The 5,614-nt window shown below is 45.9% G+C and overlaps 1 long non-coding RNA gene across 1 annotated transcript; it reads right to left on the bottom strand.

The window, feature by feature from the left end:
* Positions 1 to 661: 661 nt before the first annotated feature.
* Positions 662 to 4,594, bottom strand: LOC147343563 (uncharacterized). The gene is made up of 2 exons (XR_015156114.1): positions 4,363 to 4,594; positions 662 to 855 (listed from the first exon to the last, which is right to left on the bottom strand). It is a non-coding gene; the product is annotated as an uncharacterized LOC147343563 (long non-coding RNA).
* Positions 4,595 to 5,614: the final 1,020 nt, after the last annotated feature.

A 5,614-nucleotide genomic window follows, 5' to 3' on the forward strand; every position in this document is an offset into this window, starting at 1 on the left:
GAAGTGATGGGGCCAGATGCCTTGATCTTCGTTTTCTGAATGTTGAGCTTTATAACACCTTATAAATGCAACTCTCCTGCATTCCACTGGCATAAATCTCAATCAGCTCCCCTGTCTCCATCCTCTGGCCTTTAAAGAAGAGGCAATTATCCTTCCAAGGAAACATATTTTTTTGCCCCTAACAAAGAGCAAAGGCCCTTTCTGAAAACGTTGTTTGCTGGCCAGTCACACCTCTGTTGGAATCATTTATCACATGCCGATTTTGTGTCTATGATGGTTTCTCACAGAGTGGCCATAAAGCTTAGTTCAAGGCCAAGAATGATAACAAGTTAAACTGACTACAGCTTTTCAGCTTGAATGCTCATGGTAATGATATGTTACTGTCGACTTTCTCTGCTGTCTGGGGTGCATGCTTACACATCACACACATACACCATTATGAGGCATTTATAAGTGCACGTCAGAGAAACAGACACTTCTCGTTGACACCTTAATGTCCACGGTGACTTGGTTATTCTAAATGTCATGCAGTTAGTGTCCAAAATAGCTCATCCCACAGCCATGCTTTGGCTCCCAACTGATCGTTTTGTTAACGTTAAGATTAGACAGAAAATATTGTTTTTAGAGAGTCTGGAATTTTAGTGAGTCTAAGGACTCCTGATGGTCTTATTTATTTTATTGGTGGGGCTCCCCAAAGGAATTTCACACCACAGATAACAAGAAGCAAGCATTTTCTCATTTACCAAAACCAAAGTTGGCGTACGCAGAAATAGAGTGTCACTCAGTGGTGTATTCGTGGTACAAAGATGTGAGATCGGGGCAGAAAAAAGAAGTACATCACCCGGTGTGGTGGTCCTGAAAGATAATTAAAAGCAAACAAAATAATGGGCTCAGGGCCAAAATAAGTTGAAGTTGGGCAGGTTTTCTGAAGCTGTGAAATTAAGAACAGCACTTGGCTCAGGCCAGGGGGGAGAAATTTTAGCTTTAGCGGGAGCTGTTGGCTACAGGGATGTTAGCCCTGCCTGAAGTATCTTTTTCAAAAGCTGGAAAGGATTCTTCACACATATGACCCTTCAAACACAGACACACACATTAAAAAAAAAAAAAAAGTTGGTTCCTGGATTGGTGAGATGCCCTTTTTAATTTTCTCCTATCTCAATACCATCTCATACATCTTATAAGTCCTTCCAATAAAAGAACGGAGGCAGCTGACCCTACTGGGTTTAATGGTGGAAAAACCAATATGTAGAAATGTAAGGGGGCACAGAAATGAAGACCACTGTAGCTGCTGCACGGAGAAGGCAATGGCACCCCACTCCAGTACTCTTGCCTGGAAAAATCCCATGGACGGAGGAGCCTGGTGGGCTGCAGTCCATGGGGTCGAGAAGAGTCGGACAGGACTGAGCGACTTCACTTTCACTTTTCACCTTCATGCATTGGAGAAGGAAATGGCAAACCACTCCAGTATTCTTGCCTGGAGAATCCCAGTAACGGGGGAGCCTGGTGGGCTGCCGTCTATGGGGTCGCACAGAGTTGGACACAACTGTAGCGACTTAGCAGCAGCAGTAGCTGCTGCAACCAGGAGGCTTAACAATGGATTCAGGTTTTATTCCAGCTTCTGAGAACCTCCTTAAACTAAGGGACATAAACCTTCACTCGCAGGCATCACGTGGGCCTGTGTGTCTACAGCAGAGGTTGGGGAGGGCTACGGGGTCTCCTGTCTTCATCCTCATTTCTCAGTGGTACAGTCCATAGGGTCCCAAAGAGTCAATCACAACTGAGCACACCACTCTCTCACACACACACACACGCACATATCTGACAAGGAAAGCGAGTCTCAGGCTGAATTCCATAAAATAAACATTTAAAGGCAGCAGGCACAAGAGAGTTGCATAACCAGTTCTGTAAACTCAGTGAGGTATCTGTTCTCCGTCCTCCTGGCACGCTGACAAATTCCTTGTATAACAGATTCACTTCAGGCAGATGTGACAATATTCGAGCACTAGATTTAGCTACACTTCTAGACAGAGTCCTGTGCGGGAATGTTCCTACAGGTCCTGCTTCAAATCTGAAGCCAGAGTCAGCACTGGTAAGGGCATACGCTAATTATTAGGCTCTCTAGATCATAATGACTTTTGTAAGCAAGAGCCAGAATGTCTGATACAGTCCTTTCAACCAACTCACGTGTGTGGAACACCTCTTATTTTACCAAGGAAAATTACCTCTAAGATCCGTTGAGTTAAATACCCAAGCCGCTGGTGTTTACGGAGAATGAGGACAAGGGAACTGCTTATAGCTGCCCCGAGAGCAGGGTCTTCCTAATAATCCCCCAGCAAACCTCCCCTGGAGTGTGTATTCAATCCTGAGGAGCGTCCTTCACAATTGTTCCTGCTCCTGGGGTTCAGTTAAAAAGAGGCAGAGGTCACACTGCCTATGTCACATGCAGACATTACTGCATTTTTTATTGTGATGTTTTACTGTTTCCAGTCTGAACTCAGACAGGAGATCCAGGCCTTCAACCAGTCTCTGAGCTTAAGAGAGCCCTCTCTTGGGCTTGCCAGGTAGCTCAGCGGTAGAGAATCTGCCTGCCAACACAGGCGACCCGAGTTCAATTCCTAAGATCCCATATGCCTTGGTGCAACTTAGCCCGAGCACCACAACTACTGAGCCTGTGCTCCTGAGCCCAAGAGCCGCAACTCCTGCAGCCGGTGTGTGCTAGAGCTCTTGCCCTGCAACAAGAGAAGCCATCGCAACGAGAAGCTTGTGCGCTGAAACTGGAGAGCAGCTCCTGCTCACCAAAACTAGAGGAAAGCCGTGCAGCAGCAAAGAGCCAGCACAGCCATAAATGCATACTTTTTTTTTTTTTTTAAAGAAGCTTTAATTCTTAGAAAAAAGAGACAGAGCCCTCCCCTTTCCCTGTCCCCATGGCCTGGAGTCGTGGTCAGAATCTGCCTGTATGCAACAGTGGTACCTGTTTCTTCTTGCCTAAGCCCAGGGCCAGCCCTATTTACCAGATGATGCTAACCAGATTAGAGCTTAATTCCTTCCCGGGGTCACCAGAGGAACTGGACTGAGGAAGGGATGTTTTGGCCTCAAGTAATCAGTTTGAACTCTAACATTGTCCTTATATAACTCTAAATGCTCTGATGTGTCTTCTCCACATGATTTCTCATCCTTCGATAAGCAAAGCCTGCTGCCTTCAGGGCCATTATAGGACCATGCTCCCGGGGACGGCAAGCAGAAGCTGCCGGCTCTCTTGAGCCTGGGTTCTGGAACTCGCAGGTCTCTTTTGGCACATTCTACAGGCCAGAATAAGTCACAAGTTCGTCTCAAATTCTAGGGAGTGAAGAAACAGACTGTGCCGCTGAATGGGAGGAGTGGCTAGGTCATGTTGCAAAAAGTATGTGTTCTAGAAAGGGAGGCATAAGCAGCCATTAAACAATAAACCAATTCCATTAATGGTATTTTATCTTCCTCATATATGAAATGAGAACAGTACCTAATTTCTAGTGATATTATGGTAATTAAGTGAAATAGCATCTTTGAAAGGCCAAGTATAAAAAATACCTGGAGAGGGAGTACCTATTATTAAGGTCCTTGACAGACTGATTATAGACAGGCATCTCTCATAGGCAATTCTTGTTCTAGAACACCTGTCTTATTAATCTTTCTTTTTCAGTAGAACCTGCAGGACATATGACGAGGAACTGAGTTTTGTTGCCAATTTTAGGGATAAAATCTTGCTTATCCCTTCATCACTGTAAGCTCCAAAATGTAGGAGTAGGAGATTACGGATGTTGAAATTTTAATTTGATTTGCCTTCAGTTTTTTTTTTTCCAGTTTATTTGTGTGGGTCAGTGTCCAGTTAGCAGAACAGAAACTACTCTAAGACTTTCAGATAGAAGAGCGTTAACATAAGAAATCAGCTATAAATGTTTTGAAGGGCCGGAGAAAAAAAGAGAGAAGCTGAGATCACTCAGAGATTAGTAACTGCAGGAAGCTAGCAGCATCCTAGAGCTGACCAAGAAAAAAAAAAAGAAAAAGTAGTATTGAGGGGAAAAAAAGGCCTTATCCAGAACGCACCATTGTTTGTGGCTGAGGCTGCTCATATAGTCACTGCTCCACTGCTATTATTCTTGGAACATCTCTCAAGAAGCCAGGAGGCTGAATTCCCATCCACACTTGCCCGTCATGATCCTGCTGCTTCCAGAGCCGGAGTCTAGGAGCATCACTGCCTCCACTGCTGAAATTCAACTACCTAAGCACAAACCCACATCACCCACTGCTGTTGCTGCTGCCACTGCCAAAGACTTCAGCAAAAAAAAATTTTATTTTTTTAATTGGCTTCTTCCTTCCACTCACCTTCCAGTCTCCCACCAGTGTCTGCCATTGGTAGAGCTCACTGGGAAGCCAGCTGGCTGGGGGATCTGGGAAATGTGGTTTGCAGGCTTCCATCCCCTCTATAGAGAAGGACAAGGAGGTGGGAATGGAACTGAGAGACTATAGAGGAACAGCAGGGTGCTGGTTCCTCCACACACACAGGTGTTTCCCACAGATGTGCATGTATCTCCAGATGCTTTCTACTCCGGTCTATCTGAAGCAAAGAGAACATACGTTGAATGTTTCAAAACCTCTAACAGAACATTACCTCACCACATTTAACCATCTGATGACCAAACCGCTCTTCTTCTTGGCCATTTACTCCTTTCTTCCTTGGGATTGGCAGGAAATATGTCAATGCTGGTAATAACTTGCATGTCACACTCCTCTTTGCAAAACACCAGTTGAATCATTTTGGTTTCCTTAGAAACAGGGACACAGGGGACCTCGCATCTAGTCAGCAACACAACCAGTTTCCATGCCCAGTCTATTCCACCCGCACATCAATATGGGTGAACCCCAGTGACTGGCCATCCCTACCAGGGCTGAGAGACAAGTAATCTTCACCAAGCCTCTGTCCTGGGCCAGGCGCCACGCTGTGTGTTCGCACACAGAATCCACTGCAGTCTTCCTAACTACTCTGACTGCTAGGGGTGGGTGCACCCATTTTTCAGAGTAGGAAAATAAAGTCCAACATTATAAATGGGACAGTCAGAGAATCTGAACCCAGGCCTGACTTACTCCAAAGCCAAATTATTTCCATAACACCCGCAGCCTCTAGATCTACCTTGAGATAACTCCCAAGCATGTAAAGAGCAGGAAGAGGGCTGGGCAGAAGAAGACGAGAGCTGAATGACTGGTTGGGACAGGAGTGGCAACAGAACAGGGGCTGTGATCGTCACCACTCGTCACAGCCGTCTTTCCGCTTGTGTCCCCTCTCCCTGCCAGTATCTCTCAGAGGTTGAGAGAGGCCTGGGTCACTTGCTTTTATTATTTTTCCCAGAACACAGTATAAGTTTGAATTTGGGGTTTCTGTTGATCTCCCCCACGGTGGGTCCCTGGGCTCCCCCTCCTTCTGTCTGCACCCCGATCTGCTGGGCTCCAAGGGGCAAGTGTCTTACATGACACATGAGACCTCCTCTTTCAAAAGGTTGTAAATACAGCTGGTCACATCCCAAGCCTGCTCTTTAATTGCTTTCCCTCAGGACCCATTACATCACTCTGCACCCAGGGG

Source organism: Bos grunniens, chromosome 27, assembly GCF_055505025.1.
Source record: "Bos grunniens cultivar Pamir isolate PY7600 chromosome 27, Bosgru_T2T1.0, whole genome shotgun sequence".
NCBI lineage: Eukaryota > Metazoa > Chordata > Mammalia > Artiodactyla > Bovidae > Bos > Bos grunniens.